The sequence below is a fragment of the Adiantum capillus-veneris genome, chromosome 19 (genome assembly GCF_014529385.1).
Source record: "Adiantum capillus-veneris isolate H3 chromosome 19, ASM1452938v2, whole genome shotgun sequence".
Lineage (NCBI taxonomy): Eukaryota > Viridiplantae > Streptophyta > Polypodiopsida > Polypodiales > Pteridaceae > Adiantum > Adiantum capillus-veneris.
This window is the reverse complement of record NC_140949.1, coordinates 109,497,055-109,513,895: the sequence shown is the minus strand read 5'-3', so window position 1 is coordinate 109,513,895 and position 16,841 is coordinate 109,497,055. Positions and strand designations below refer to the sequence as shown.

General features: G+C 42.1%; 1 pseudogene; it reads right to left on the bottom strand.

Annotated features, from left to right (window-relative positions):
• Positions 1–614: 614 nt before the first annotated feature.
• LOC147434647 (uncharacterized) lies at positions 615–6,394 on the bottom strand (annotated as a pseudogene).
• Between the last annotated feature and the right edge of the window lie 10,447 nt (positions 6,395–16,841).

Genomic DNA, 16,841 nt, shown 5'->3' with positions numbered 1-16,841 from the left:
GAAAACGCCAGGCTGAGTGGAGGTCTTAGCGATGAAGAAAACGCTATGGTGAAGGGGATGCTGGCGGGAAGGTACTTGATGGGTTCTTGCTGAGAGAGAGGGAGTATCTGCTACTTGTGGCCTATTGTGCTCCTTGCTCATCTGCCAAAGATTGCTAGCTTTGGGTTGCTTATATATTAACTTACCCAATTTTCCCTACTCAGTTCCCAACAAAAGTCACTTAATAAAGAAGTGAAAAATGTCAAAAATAGGGAAATTAGGCTAAAGTCACTGTAAAAATCCCCAAACTGACTCTGATGGAATCTAATGTAAATGCTTATGCTTATTATGTGTGCAACCAAAGTATATGCATCTACACTAAGTGACTGGGCATGCACAATCTACGAATAGACTCACAAAAGTGCCAGATCACTTCTAAGCTAGACTGAGTGGACTTGACGGAAACCCTGTTATGGTGTAGCTTGTCCACGGACACATATGGTTGGATGTGTCACGTGACATATGGTATCCGACATATAGAATGTCTTGGGGATCTAAATCATACTATATTCCAAAGTCTGATAATCGTATGCATCCCCCATATAGTTGCCATAATGAAAAGTGTAGTGATTGTCTCATCTAAGGGCTATGGAGGGCGTGAGAAACCAGGAAAATGCAGCAAGTATCGTACATGAGAAAACAAGGTAGGGGATGGGGCAGAGAGAGCATACTTGAGAGCTTAGCATGACAGCGTCCTTGTCCAAAAACAATGTAAGATGACTAATCATCTTGAAACTTCCCGTCAGCCGTCATCCAGCAGGAACATAGAGATGGGCACCCCCCTTATCCTCAAAAGAGTTGAGGTAAAAGATGGCATTTGTAAACGCATGAGTATTAATGGTAACTCCATCACCAACTACATCGAATTCAATGATGGTGATGCTATGAGGCCTTGCATTTCCGCCCAACTCACTAATGCACACATCAGTAGTTATGTCACTACGAATTCTTGGAAAGCTTGTTGTGACCTCGGATATGTGCAGGCGGGCAAAGGAACTAGTGGTGGCCCCAAAGAGAAGTAAAATCTAGGCAAGGGAAACCCCACCAACACCCTACAGTGCAGCATTTCAAAGCTTGAGTCTCATGAGGCAACGCCTCTAGGTAAAAGACATCCAGAGAATTAAATGCAAATTCTCTGGCATATCTTCAGACATCAAACCAGCACAGGTGACATGCATCATTCCCGAGGTCTGTATAACTAACTGCAATTATGTAGACGGTATAACACCAGAGTCTATGTTTAATTGTATGATAGATGACATGACCTTCACAAATAGGAGTCACCATAAGCTTGCCTTAGAGCCTCTTAATGTTTTAGACTGAATGTTTTAACAATCATTGCTTGACACCTCCACCAGCAGTCTGTTATTTTTCTTTGGTTGCATAACAACAGAAACTTCATCTTGAGCTGGACAATTGTATGTTCATCCAGATATAGGAGCTGCATGCAGTCAAGGGTGGGCGAATCATTGGCCCAAAACAGTAGTATTTGCAACTCAAAGATTCATTAAAAGGTGTACACTATAAACCACTATTAGGCTGTTTGGGAGGTGCACCTCCTTTTCAAAGTAAGAAAACCATCCTAAAAACTTTTCAAGTTCAGCCATCTGAATTTTTAAGCTAATTGATTAATTTTATACACCCTAACAAGTTCAAAATGAAGCACAACTATGCACCACAGTACATCATTGCAAAACTAGCAGGTGAAAGGCATTTCTCTAGGAACACAAACATTCAAGAAGACTAATGTATTTAAGGCCCGTTTAAGGTAGCTTTGGTTTAAGGAGATTACAAAGCATGTACATGTACAGAGTAAATCGAGGCCAAAAGCAGTCACCTGCAGATATGAGACTGTTACTGAACCTTGCTCAGAAGATGTATCTGCAAGAATATCCTCCATGGCTCGAACCATGATTCCACAGCCAACAGCATCTTCCTCCCCAAGCTTGCCAAGGGTGAAAGTTTTACCTGTGCCTGATTGACCATATGCCATGACAGTGCCATTATACCCCTCTAGCACACTTTGTAGGCAAAGAGAAGAGGGATGCCAAGTATATACAATCAGATAGAGTTTTAAACATAACATACAAAATATCTTTCAAAATTGCCCACTATCACAAGCCAAACCAACATCTAAGCAAATATCTTTAGACACGAAGAACAAGCACCCAAAGACTCTATTTCCCTGTCTATAACACTATCTATTAAATAAAATGGGTTGAAAATGGTAGGGGGCAATGAAGGACCTCAACCACAGGATTTGGCACTACTTCATAGACTCGTTTCTGAGAAGCAGTTTCATTCAGAATCTCATCAAATTGGAACGTCTCACAGTCCCAATTATTCCTCCTCAGCTTCAGTCGCTTCAGTTGTGAAAAGTGCAAAAGACAGATCGATTAAAACAAGGCATTGGCACAATATAGAACCTGTCTTGAGCTAATGCCGGTAAAGTTTCCCATGAAGCAACAAGGTAGGGAATGAGAAGAAGACCTTTGACATCAACTCCACATAATCAACAAAATCAGCATCATTTTTTAGCTCCTCAAAGTTCCTGGGCCTAAGTCGCACAGCAACTCTTACTCTTCCTGACACTGAACGTAGACTTGCATGAGTTTAAGATTTAAGAGATGGAAAGGAGGCCCCGAAGCACATGAAAAAGATAGCTTTGAAGAGGACTGTACTACATAAAAATGCAGATTGAACCTAATCAAATCTCATTACTATACTTTCCTTCTTTCTTTTGCCTCGATGATAATGCAAGTTCTATCATGCAGAATGCACAGTTCGATGATAAAGTAAGTAACAACCTCCATTGTCAACTTTTCCATTTCGACTTGCTCGGCCAGTTAATAATTTTTCAAAAAATCGTAGACATGCTGACTGTGGAAAAATTTTCTAATACCTTCACTTCAGGTCGGAGGCCCGTCGGAGGCTCTGAGGGAGGGGAGAGATGCCGCTTTGCAGGGTGCTACTGCCGCTGAGAGGGCGCAGCAGTACCACACGTAGACACCAAGCACATGTGGGAGCTTGCAGAGAGCTTGGCCAGGGGGCGGGAGAGGCCCAACACCTCGTCTGCAAAGGGTCTGCGACTCGCGGGGGAGCTGATGCCCAAATTCAATGAAGAGCAGACAGTGCTCGTAAAAAAACCTAGGTTTACTGTAGTCCCACAATTTTCAAATTTACCACAAAATTTTATATTTGAAGTTGAGAAAACCCAAAGCCCTATTTGCAAGCATCTCTCCCTCTCTCTCACACCATTTTCCTCTTGAATAAAAGGTCTTGAGTTCAACTCTCCTCGTCAAATAGATCTTTGAGATCTCTAGGGATAGTTTCCTACGATGTTAAAATACTCTTCTTCTTCTTCTTCTTCTTCTCTCTCTCTCTCTCTCTCTCTCTCTCTCTCTCTCTCTCTCTCTCTCTCTCTCTCTCTCTCTCTCTCTTTGATTGAGACTCGACAGTCAATGATATATTGAATATTTCCCTTATATTTAAGGCTTTGTCACACAAACATAGTTAATTTGGTGGATTGCATAAAGCAAGGGGTAGGTCATGTATAAAGGGAATTTAAGGGCAATTCATGTGCATAAATCAGTAAAGAAGTAAATTGTGTGGAAGCAACAAATTCTGTACAAGGCATAACAGGGAAAGACTTAGAGGAGTGGGCTAATGCTTGCGTAAAGAAGAGAGCAAGGAGAGATTAAAGGACATTCGGTTTTCCTCATGCTCTCTTGGCAAAAGGGCTCAAATTTTCTTACTTTCGCTCTCGACTAACGGATGGCAGCATAAGAGCGCTTTCACTCATCACAATTAAGAAAAAGTTAACTACATATTATCTTTGGTTGTAATTAAACATTGCATTCTAATTTGGTGTAAAAACCTTCAAATTTTGTCAATTTACCTCTGTTGTTTCACATATGCAGGTTTGCCAAGTTTTTGGAAAAAAGTATATTTTGAGCACTGCACGACACAATGCTAGGATTCTGCAAGCGAGGATTAATTGGGCTCTCCTTCTGCCACTTCTGTCCGCCCAGATGCAATCATCCATCGAGAAAAATGTGTCTCGACTTAATATCATGCCGCTTTAAATTCAAAATTTCCGGTTGACAGCAAGGAGAAAAGGAGAAATTCCGTCCCAAAATAGAGAAAAATAGTGTAACAACCTGAAAAATAAATGTAATTTTCTAAAATTTCCTCTTGGCAAATTCAAGAAAAGGAATTCTGTAGGTTTAAATAAATCTTTTTTCCCGAACATTGATGCAATCGCTTGCCAAGAGCGTCACACGCGGGGCCGCGGTCCCGAAAAAATCCCACGACGCCCATGAACCGATTTCAATGATTGACATTTTGTCGATGACTACACTTATGTGTTATCTTTGTGGACATAATCGCTTGTTTTGTGAGGTAATATGTGACAATTACATGCTAACCACTCAAAAATGCATCTCAATTGTCAAAAAGGAATAAAAATTAGAAAAGCTTGATCAATCCGATCAAAATAGATACATGGGTACTTTGGGAATTTTAAAAATTTGAAGGCTATTTTGGGAATTTTGACAAATTAGAGGGGTTTGAGCTTGGCACAGAGAGAGAGAGAGAGAGAGAGAGAGAGAGAGAGAGAGAGAGAGAGAGAGGGGCTTACTAATGTATTTAAGGTGGCTCAGGTAGTTGAATGTAGCCCCAATGTAACCACCCCCCCCTCCCTTATGTGTACGGTATGAATATGAAATAATGAGGGGCTACCCCTATTGTATACGCTTATGTACAAAATCTAAAAACCCCCCTATTGTACACTCACGTGGTACCGTACGAAAAAACACAGTGAATCCCCCGGGGCTTTGTCCTCCGGTATCTCAATGGGTTTTGATGTCCCAATGTGCTCTTTCTTCATTGTGTACACCAACAATGTGCATACAATCCTACTTTTTTTCTGAAAGATTAGTGTCTTATAAACAACTACGTCTTTTGATGAAGCTACCAACAACACTACCTAACATGTTGTAGAAAACTCTTCTCCTTGAGACACTTGCACACTAGACTCTACCATTGTGGACATTGGGGGGGTTTGTTGATGCGCACTATGTGCACCTCCATGCACTCTTTCTTACTTATTCTTTATAGTATCATTGTGTGTCTTTTCCTCATTGGGAGGGTAGTACCCCTCAACATACTCCAAATAATTATGGCAAATCATTGTAAGTCATTGTGCTCTTGAAATTACATGCTATTTGCATTGAGTTGAAAATATAGTCCACTTTCTCAACTTCAAGCATTGCCTGTAAACTTTTGACACTTCTAATGTTGAAGTTGCACTTTTGTAACCATCTAACACAATGTGGCATAAGTAGCAAATTAACTTGTTCAATCTAAATGTTAGTATATAATGTACAAACTTGCATAAACACCTTTTCCTTGCATCTGCCAATGCCTTGCTCACCTCAAATTGCGGTCCCTTCTTCTTCATAAGACCTACATAAGCAAAGGTCTTACCCCTGTGGTGCTGCTCTTTGGCATCCTTGAGGAAGGATTCAAAGTCCATACAGGATTTTAATTTCAAATGTATACTCATGATAGAGCTATAGACATTCTTGGTCTCTTTTGCAATAGACGACCAAAAAACGCGATCCACAACCAATCTCGAAAGACAACAGATTCTCCTGTCTAAACGTTGTATATTTCAAATATTCTCTTTGCCTAATTAGAAAACAGGAAGCTAGCAAGATAATCAACTTACCAAGCTCAGGATTTTTAAACTCTTCACATCTGTTGGATCACTAGAAGCCATCGCACGAAGAAAGTAGGTTTTTTTAATAGCGAAAAGGTCCGCACAAGCCAAGCCGTATAATCATTCTTCCGTCACCCACTTTGGACGGTTGGTCCACTTGATTGTGTGCAGTATTTTGCATGGATGTCCATATGGATCAACATTGATTTGTACTCCATGCATATTTTTATAGACCATTACGGAATTAGACACAACCAACCTCCACCAATCATCTTCCAAGGCCGGATCAACAATGTCCAATGCATGTTTTGTCATTTTTATAGATGGCACGTCTGTTTTAAAAGAATGCTTTTTTGTATTGGGCTTGAAACTTAGAGGCAACATTGTATCCTTCTTTGCCATAATCTTTTTCAGGGCAAGAGTATACTTTTCCTACAAACATGGTGCCAATGATGTTTCAATTCTTTGAGAGTAACAAATTACTTTAATTTAATTAAACTCATTGATCCTACTTACAGGATGAAGAAGCTGTGACATTGGAGCAACAGGAACATTGCACCAGGATCTCTTTCCAACTCTCCTATCAATCTCTTCATGCATCCAGCCATAGACAACACACAAAAACTTCTCCATGCATGATAGCCTCTTTCGAAGCATCCAAATCCTCTTTCGAGGTTATGTGGCTACCTCTTTCGAGGTAGCCACATAACCTATCCCGTTCAATCTACATGGGATTGACAAAGAAAGCGTAAAAAGAAGTCATTAAAGCTACTCACACACAAATAACCAAAGGAGCTTACTTGTTTATATGCATTACAGTTCTCAACATATAAACCTCGTTCGATGAGTCTATTATCACCAACTCTCAACTCCAACTCTTGGTGTAGATTGACGTCTTTCTGGTAAGCAACACCTAAAACAAAAGAAAAGGACACGTGACAAGTGCAATGAGCACATACAAAAGTTCAAAACATAACAAATGTTGCTTACTCTCTTTCAAAACTCCCATCCATGTGGACAGTCTATGATTGCCATCCTATGTGTACAACATTTGGCATAAAAGTCAGCCCAGCAAGTGTCTTTGATTTTGGCCTCAAACTCATCGTTAGCCGATTGCCACAATAAAGGTATTCCTCTTCTTTGCCTAGCCCTTTGCCATGTTCCGCACTATCGCCCCCTATCTCTTTCTTGCTGCACTCCCTTGCGTAACACTCACTGGATGAGCTGGGACAGAAGGCAATATTACGCATCATTCAACAGAAGGGGAAGCGACGGAAGGGGAGGGGGAGGAGGCAACAAGTTAATTGGGGAGGGGCAACAATTTGATTTTGAAAATCTAGAAAAGATTTCGTCTAATACATATTGTGGAACCAATTAGTACTTACTATGCACAATGTCTTTTTCAAGGGAATCAAGAGTGATTCCCCTTTAGTTAAAATTTAGTTTTACTTGGAAGTTAATTCAAATGAAAAGACAAGGCCCTGTTTATTTTACCTATAAGGTAATTCAAATGAAAAGAGAAGGTGGTGGTCGAGTTGAGCCGGGGCACGCGACGAGGGGGGTAGAGGGAGATACAAGTGGCGGGACACATGTCATCGGTGGTGCATGCATGTGGAGCAATGTGCGCAAGGTAGCAGAAGTAAAGTCTATTTTTTCCCTAATTATTTGTGCCAAGCTCGCAAAGCAAGAAAGTGCTTGCGGTGAACTAGCATAGCTCAGTACACGTTTCGTTGCTTTTGTAGGTCACGGGCTCAATCTTTAGGTGACAGACAACAGAGGACACTCCCAACTAATGTGACGAGGTGGGATCTTTTGAGATTCTGCCTAATAGATTGAGAGAGATCGATAAGATGGAGCTTTAGTGAATATAGTCTTCTTTTTACTCTCTCTTTCTCTCTGTCTCTCTCTCTATACTTATGTAAAAGTGAATACACTTTCTTTTTTAAAGCTCTTCAATGTGTTTTTTCAAAACAAAAAATCCCTCAAAAGAAGGGGGATTTACTACTAATGTAAAAGTGAATACACTTTTCTTTTTTAAATCTCTTCAATGTGTTTTTTTTATAATAAATTTCTCTCAAAAGAAGGGAGATTCACTACAAAAGAAGAGAGAGAGAGAGCAAGGCTAGAAAAATACATTTTCCCTAATCGGTGAAAATAAGGGCAAACTTGGATTTCTCCCAGCTTTCAGGTCAAAATTTGAAGCTTTTGCAAATTACACTAAAACTTGTGTAAATTTTCCAATTTTCTTAAAGGCAAGCTCAAAATCTAGCCGAGATTGTACAATTTTAGCTAGTTAAAAATACATTGGATCCCGATTTTTTTCTAACACTGAAAAAGAGTCTCACTTCTTTTTAATTTTTGTACACACTGAAGAGTTTCGGAGAAAATAAAAATCCACTTTTGTATTTTAGAATGGCTTCTAAGTCCATTGTCACACTAGGAACCTCCTCTGAAATAAACTCCCACGTACACTTTTTGCAGTTGGTCACTGCTTGAAGAACTTGGCCGAGGGTGCGAGGCCGCCCCTTTGACAATGGACGGAGGCCAAATTTTTTATTTTCATCTACAAATGACTGACTACCACCTCCACATGGCCTTCGCTTCCCTGCCTTAGTGTGACTTGGGCCTAAGACATATCTCCCCCTCATTTTTTTGCCTGACTAATAAGCCTCCCCCACACGTATGCCTTTCCTAGACTGTGTAGCACTACACCTTGGGCCTTGCATCTCTTCTAGTAGCTTACACCTTAGCACATGTGCAGTATGTGAGAGAGAGAGAGAGAGAGAGAGAGAGAGAGAGAGAGAGAGAGAGGAGACACAGTCTTGTGTGCTATGATCAAAGAGAGAAGAGAGCACATTTGCAGCAAAAGAGCGAGGAGATCCGAGAGAAGAGCCAACAAGTATGCAAAATGTTTGTGCCTACAGCTCTTGGAGTCAAAGCCTCATGAGCCACATCTCTTGAATAAGGATGTGAAGACAAGAATTGGGACTCATAAATCATTGTTTTGTTAGGGTTTGAAGGTAGTTCTCGATATGCTATTGGTGGGAGGGGGGGGGGGGGGGGGGGGGAGAGAGAGAGAGAGAGAGAGAGAGAGAGAGAGACAGACAGAGAGAGAATAAAGAAGAAAACTATAGACATGGTCCCAAGGTGGCATGCCCCCCTCTACTTCATCCTTGACTGCACCACATAGGACAAGATGGACCCATGACGTATAAATATTTGCTCGGATTTTGGTTTGCTAAAAAAATGTCGTTGGGTGTATGGTAAGACTCAGTTTCCCAAGGCTCGATTAAGGAAAACTACTGGGAAAAATCCTACGGGCCACCAAAGTATTATGCTAAATTAGCAAAAAGATACTATGATCCTATTCAAATTTTAAGACCAATGCTTGTGTGTTTCTTCTCTTCTCTCCTCTCTTCTCTCTTGCCGTGCCGGTGTGGCACTCCGCTCTAGGAGGCGCATCTGCACATGCTCTTCTGCTCTCTCACGTGCACTCTATCTCTATGTTGGCGTACGACTTCTATTATGTGCTCACGGTATTTGCCAAGTATGCAGATTAGTCTATTTTATGGGTTGCAGTAGTTCTTTTTGCTATTTTGCAGGGACGCCGCGCATCCGTTTGTAGCACTGGTATCAAAGCATAGGCTACGCTCCAAAGGTTAAAGAGCTTGATAATCAAAAGCTAAGTACTTCATATTTTTTAAAAATTTTTTCTGCTTGCACATGCGTTTAATTGATTAAATTTGTAAAAATTGGTGTTAAATATATTGAATAGCTAGTGGCTTTTGGATTTGGCTAAACCCTGAAAATAGCGCAACTATTTTAGTGAAATATAAGAGGATTTTAATGTTTGTAATATAAAAATGTAAAAAAGCTTGCGAAACGACTCCAAGTATAGAGAGACAAGAAACGGTGGGACATTGAAGAACCATAAAGTAGATAGGGATACACGAGGAGGTTAAGGGGTGATTGAGGCGATAAATAGGGTGGGACCAAAAAACCCTTCCAATCCCCTAGACCTTCTACCTACCTCGCCATCAAAACACCAATCCATAGCTTCTAAACCACCTCAATTCTCAGCCATTAGACGACCTTTAGAATCTCCCCACAAAGATCCTCCTTACAAGAAAAAACCTAACTTTGCCCACCACCTCAACACACCTATCAATCCTGCCTACCCTCTTAAACCTCTTAGCCCTCCACACCCTACCATTTCTTGCCCCATTTCATTGCCTTTTCCCTCCTCCTCCCACAAGAAAGCCTCAGTTCTAAATCACACCTCCCACTACAATCCAAAGCGCTCGGGAAAAGAGAGAGGGAGAAGGGACTAGAGCTACAACACCCCACTACATGGGTGCATCTTTCCTTCTCAAAGCCCCCCCTCCTCCCTTATCTTTGGATCTCCAACACCGCCCCTTCAAGACCCTTTGGCAAAGAATACCTCGAGCTTCCAACCTACAAAGGACAGGTTAGAAGAAAGTATTGGCTACCCCTTACAAACCCTCAAGGCTACAAGCTTCTCCTCTTTGGCAGGCTTAAAGCCTTCTCATTAGATAATGGGGTTTCCAATTTTAAAGTGCACAACTTTACACCTAAGATACTCTCTTCCCCGGGAAAAGCGGTGCCTAGCTTTAGGTTTAAAATACATCCCCCCTCCTCCTAACCCTTCACCCTCTTCACTTCTTAATGCACATAACGGGATGTCAAGAATTCTCAACCTAAAGCTTTTGTTCAAGAATCATCCAACCCCACCACCTTCTCCTTTCAAAGTACCAAATCCCCTTTGGAAGCCGCCATTGGAAAACCCCGCTCTCAATCTAATCTTACGCAGTAGACTTCATAACCTTAACCACCTTGTCTAGTCTAATTTCTTCCCTCCTTCAAAGCATCCCCGCTTTGTCTCACAAGACTTATGTAGTCTCAAATTGGACCCTTCAATTGTCATAAAACCCGTGGACAAGAACTTAGGCTTGGCCATCCTAACTTTGGTTTGGTATGAAAGTAATGCACTCACCCACTTCAATGATACCTCCACTTACGAGCCTTGCTCTACCATCCCCTTTTCCTTTATTACCTCCCTCCTCTCCTCCCTTACCATCCAATTTTCGGTGTTGCCAACATTAGATCGTAACTTCATCCTCTCGCCCCTTGACAAACAGCTTAAACCTTGCCCCATATACTTAATTCCAAAACTCCACAAACCCTCCCTTGTCACTCGGCCTATTTGCTCCTACAAAGGCTATATCTTTGAAAAAGCCTCCCTATGGCTGCACTTGGAACTTTTCCCTATCCTCCTTACCTATAAGCAAAATCTTAAAAACTCTCTCACCCTCGTCCAAGACCTTAACAAACTCCCCCTCCCACCCGATACCCTCCTCTTTACTTTTGATGTTGAGGCCCTTTATCCCAGTATTCCAATCAACCAAGCACTTTTAGCCCTCAAAGCCTCCATAGCTACCCATTTTGACCCTCCTAAAACTCACTTTATCCTCTCTCTTGCGGCCCTCATCTTATCGCACCATTACATCACCTTCAAAGGAAATTTTTGGAAACAAGTCTAGGGCACATCTATGGGTTCCAATTTTGCCGTAGTGTATGCATGCCTATTTTTATGCCACTCAAAAGCCTCTTCCTCTCTTTTGCACAATCCCAACCTTCTTTACTTCAAGCGCTATGTAGATGATGCCTTTGGACTATGGGTTGGTTCTCACACTTCCCTCGCCTCTCTTTTGAATGATTATGGGAAACCACTTCAAGAACACATTAGAATCTCGAGCCACATCTCTCCCAACCACGCCATTATCCTTGACATAGAATTTTATAAAGGTACCAAGTTTGCCTCCTCATGCATCTTGGACTCCCATTGCCACCAAAAACCCTTAAACGCCTATAACGACATCCCTTGAATATCTTGGCACCCTACACATCAAAAAGTGGCTTTCATCATCAATGAAATCAAAAGATATATCATTAGAGAGAGCTCCTTGGAAGGTTTCCTCATTATCCGCAGCCTCTTCTACAAACGCCTTAGGACAAAAGGCTACCCACAAGGCTTTCTGCATAAGGTGTTCAACAAAGTCACCTATCAGAACCGTACCTCCCTCATGGAACCATCACTCCAATATAATAAAACACTCCCCATAACCTTCAAGCTACATTTTACGCCTTACACAAGAAGGCTATCACCCTCTCTTTGTATCATTAACCCTATTGTTGGGGCCTGCCAATTCAACCCTGCACTCCACATCTACCTAGACCCACCATTTGTTGGACCTCGGGGCCAAACATCCATAAACTTCTTGTGCATACCTTGTAGCACCCCGACGGACACCCATAATTTTTGGATGGACTACATGTCTTTCTAGTAAAGCATGCCATACAAATTTTGCAAATAGTGATTCAAAAAGCTCCACTTTTTTGTACCTCTTCCTACGAGGTAAGGCTCTCTATACTTTTTATTAGGCTTCCACCCACCTTCGACTAATAAAAATTTGGAAAGCTCCACTTTTTGTACCGGTAACCTATGATGTAGCGGCTTTCCATGATTGATTGTTTTGCTCTTATAGGTAGTAGAGGTTGATACCTATTACGCTATCCTCTATCTTCTTCCCATCAAATTTTGCCTCTCTCCATCAAACCCTCACAACCCCCCCCCCCCCCCCAATACAACTCTCTATACTCCCTTTTTTTTTTTTTTTTTGGCATACCTCCTTCCAATGATCCCGTGCCTTCTTCCCTCTACACCCCTTGCAAAAGCCTCACCTACCATTACACCTTTTACTTGCTTGAACATAAACAAATTTCCCTCCCCTTCCCCTCCCCCGCCCCCAAACAATTTTTGGCATCAAATCACACCATCCTCTTAACTCTATTAGGTACACATTGTCTACCTCTCACCAATAAAACATGTACCACCCCTTCTACCCTAACTCTTTCCCTATGTACTTGAGTACATTACCATTAACTTCCCTTTCCCCCCCCAAAAAACATCCCACCTAATTGACCCTCTATAAAAACTCGCTCACCACCTCCTTTTGTATCTCTAAACTCACACCACTGATGAGCTCATTATGAGCAAAACGCGTTTGGTGTCCTACCCTATTTATCACCTCAATCACCCCTTAACCTCCTCGTGTATCCTTATCTACATTATGGTTCTTCAACGTCCCACCATTTCTTGTCTCTCTATACTTAGAGTCGTTTCACACGCTGTTTTACGTTTTTATATTCCAATCTATCTTTCTTTTTCTTTGTCTCTCTTTGGCTGCTGCCAACCGTCCTCAGTCTCTCTTTCTCTCTCCTTTGCAGATGCCAGTTCCACTGCCTCTCTCTCTCTCTCTCTCTCTCTCTCTCACTCTCCTTGACTCCTCCAACTCCATGCATCGGTTCTCTTTCTCTCTCTCTCTCTCTCTCTCTCTCTCTCTCTCTCTCTCTCTCTCTTTGGCCCACTGGCGGTCTCTCTCAACTCTCCCATGCCCATGGCGACGAGCCATCAAAATCTCTCTCTCTCTCTCTCTCTCTCTCTCTCTCTCTCTCTCACACACACACACACACACACACACACACACACACACACACACACACACACACACACACACACACACACACACACACACACACACACACACAGTAGATGGCCTTTCCGCTTTGCAGTTCCGTCTCACTGTCTCTCTCTCTCTCTCTCTCTCTGTCTTTCTCTACCCCTCGTTCCTGCAATACAAGTTCCCACCCACCCACAGAGGGCATGCGGATTCTTCTACTCCAGTACCAGTGCACACACCCACACCCACTACCTTACAGTTTTGGTCTACCCACCCATGCAAGGGACCGCATCTGACTCTCTCTTTCTCTCTCCCCCCCTATGCCAGCAACACACAGTCTCTCTCTCTCTCTCTCTCTCTCTCTCTCTCTCTCTCTCTCTAAAAGTACCTCTTTGACACATTGGTGACACCGGTGCTTCTTTATGGAGTGGAGGTGTGGGGTGGAAGCATCGGGAAGTCTACTTGGAAAGAGTTTGAGAATGCCCAAAAGCGTTTTCTTACCTTTCTCCAAGTTAAGACACAAACACCCTACATGCTCTTACTTCTTGAGTCCGGATCACTTCCCATTGAGGTCTTGGGCATGCAAAGGGTTATGGCGTACATGCTTAAGACACAACTTAGCCCTTTGCATTGACTTCCTAGAATCGCATATGAAGCAAGTCAAAAGGTCCAAAAGACATGCAAGAGCAAAATACTAAGTTGGGGGTGGATGCTTGACTGTTACCATATACATGTGGTAGTGATGTGTGTGAACACACTAGGACCGCCGGGGCATTTTTTCCCTCTTTAGGAGGTTTTTTCCCCCGAGCATTGTATATACGCCCATCACTCTAGGGCTATCTATCTTTCCATTGCACACTAAGTAACACACTCTCTACTGTGTGCTTTGAGCTATTTTCGTCTTCTCCAAGTTGTGTACATTTCTCTGCAACCCTAATTCCAACCATTGGTATCAGAGCAGGTTACGTCCTCCCCCTGGCTTAGGCGCCATCTGCTCCAGCACATGCCTACTCACTTTCTTCGATTACAGTGAGATTTGGCGAGCGTTCGCAGGTCGACAAATATTTCAGATAAGCTCATAGAGTTTAGTCTACTCAGATTTTTGATTCGGACTCATTTCGGCCTCTGTTTCCACTATAGGCAGGTCTGCATAGGCAATTTCGTCATTTTGTGCAGAATTTCTGTCAGTGCCAATTTCTGCATAATAGGTGCCTTATAGTCTTCTATGGTTTGTGCTATACATCACATGTTGTTCCCGCTCCATTTCTCCTATTTTCGGGCAGTTTTCACATCAGGTGCAGCATTTACCATGGCTCACAACAACACAGATGTCTTCAAGATGTTTGCTACTGAGGACATGTTGGATGGGGACAATTACCCTATGTGGGCTTATATGATGCAACACGTTCTTGTGTCAAAGGGCGTCTGGAATATTGTGCAGGGCATTGATGTACGTCCTGGTTCAGAGGATGTAGGCGATGTTGAGGATGTTGCAGGTCTTGCTGCAATTAGAGTTGTTTTGCCTACGGGAGAACAAGCTCGTTGGGATGTAAAGGATGCGCAGGCTCATGCATTGATTGCGTTGTCTGTGAAGCACATCATTGTTCCTTACATCCGTTGAGCAAAATGTGCAAAATAGGCTTGGGATATTTTGGTTGGTCTTTATGCAAGTCGCAATGAGGCTAAAATTGCTTTGCTGCGTAAAGAGTTGGAGTCGAAGATTATGCGTGAGGAAGATGATATGGACGGATATCAATGAGCAACTTATTTCTGCAGGTGGTTATTTCAAACAGTTCCCTTGTGCAAACTGTTCTTGATGCCTTATCAGATTCTTACTAGACTTTTCTAGAACTTGGAGACTTATGACCCAAGGACATCCTGAAGTTGTCAAGTTTGATGCATTATGCACATTGCTGTTGCAAGAGTACTTTCTAGAAAAAACAGGACTAGGCAGCGTGCAGTTGAACAGGCTTTTATTGCTTCTCAAAGAAAGGGTGGTAATAGCAATACAACCACTTCTTATGGTTCTGTTGCGAGTGAAAAAAATTCTGTTCCTAATGCTTCTGCTGGAAGTAATTTGTCAGGAAATTCTGGTGATAAGGGCAAAAAGAAAATGCCTTGCCATTATTGTAAAGCTAATGATCACTTGATCAAGTCGTGTCCTAAGTTGAAGGCCAAAGAGGCTAAGAAGAAAGAGGGTGGTTCCACTGCAAATGCTGGTTCCACTACAAATGCAGCCATTGTTGAGTCTTTTGTAAAAGGAGACTGTCTTGCTGATGTTGTTGCAGAATGGGCTTTTAGTACAGAGTGCACTTACAATCCTGCTGATGCTTGTCAGTTGCTATAGATTCACATGTGTGGTATTTTGATAGTGGTGCTACAAAGCACATTATCTCACATCGTGAATTTTTCACCTCTCTCGAGTCTGTCCCTCATGGGAATTTAGTCACTTGTGCCAACAATGCCTCTTATCCGATTCAGGGAGTTGGAAAGATTGTGCTTACTACTGCAAATCGCAGTTCCTTCACACTTGTTGATGCACTTTATATACTTGGAATCAAGAAGAATATCTTGTCTGTATCCGCACTTGCTAGACTTGGACTTGTAGTCAAATTTGTGGATGACAGATGTACAGTTCATGATCTCAGTTTTGGTGATGAAATTGTTGCATCTGGCCTTTTGTGCCATGGGCTGTATAAGATCACTTTGTATGAGAAGTGTGGACAAAATTTTGCAAATGCTGTTGTAGATTCAAGGGCTATTACAAATGCAAAACTTTGGCATGCACGTTTTGGTCATCTGAATCTTGCCAGTTTGCTGCGTTTGCAAAAATTTGATATGGTTTCTTCTTTGCCACCTCTTGAAGCACGTGTCAAACATGTTTGTGAAGACTGTATATTGGGTAAGATGCAGCGTTCAAAGTTTCCAAAGGATGGTTCAATTAGGGCCACATGCAGGTAGTAGCTTGTGGGCCCATGCAAACTCCGTCCTTGGGCAATTACATGTACTTCGTGACTTTCATTGATGATTACTCTAGGCATGCATGGGTATTTTCGCTTAAAGCGAAGTCCGAAGTTTTTATGTGCTTCAAACAATTTCTTGCTATGGTTGAAAATGTCTCAAAATGTACTATGGGCACCCTTCGTTTTGATCGAGGGGGGGAGTATATGTCTCATGAATTCAATGCATTTCTGGCTAGATGTGGGATAAAACACCAATGTACAGTGCCTTATATACCTCAGAAAAATGGTGATGCTGAGAGGAAAAATAGGTCACTTACGGAAATGGCACAATGTATGGTCAAAAGTCAAGCTTTGCCACATTAATTTTGACTTGAGGCCATCATGTGTGCCACTTATGTACTAAACAGGTGTCCTACAAAAGCTTTGCAGTCTATTACTCCATATGAAGCATGGCATGATAGAAAGCCTTCTATTGAGCACACGCATGTTTTTGGCTATTTGGCATATGCTTTGGTGCCACAAACACAGCGCAAAAAATTGGATGATAAGGCTGTCAAATGTATTTTTGTTGGTTAT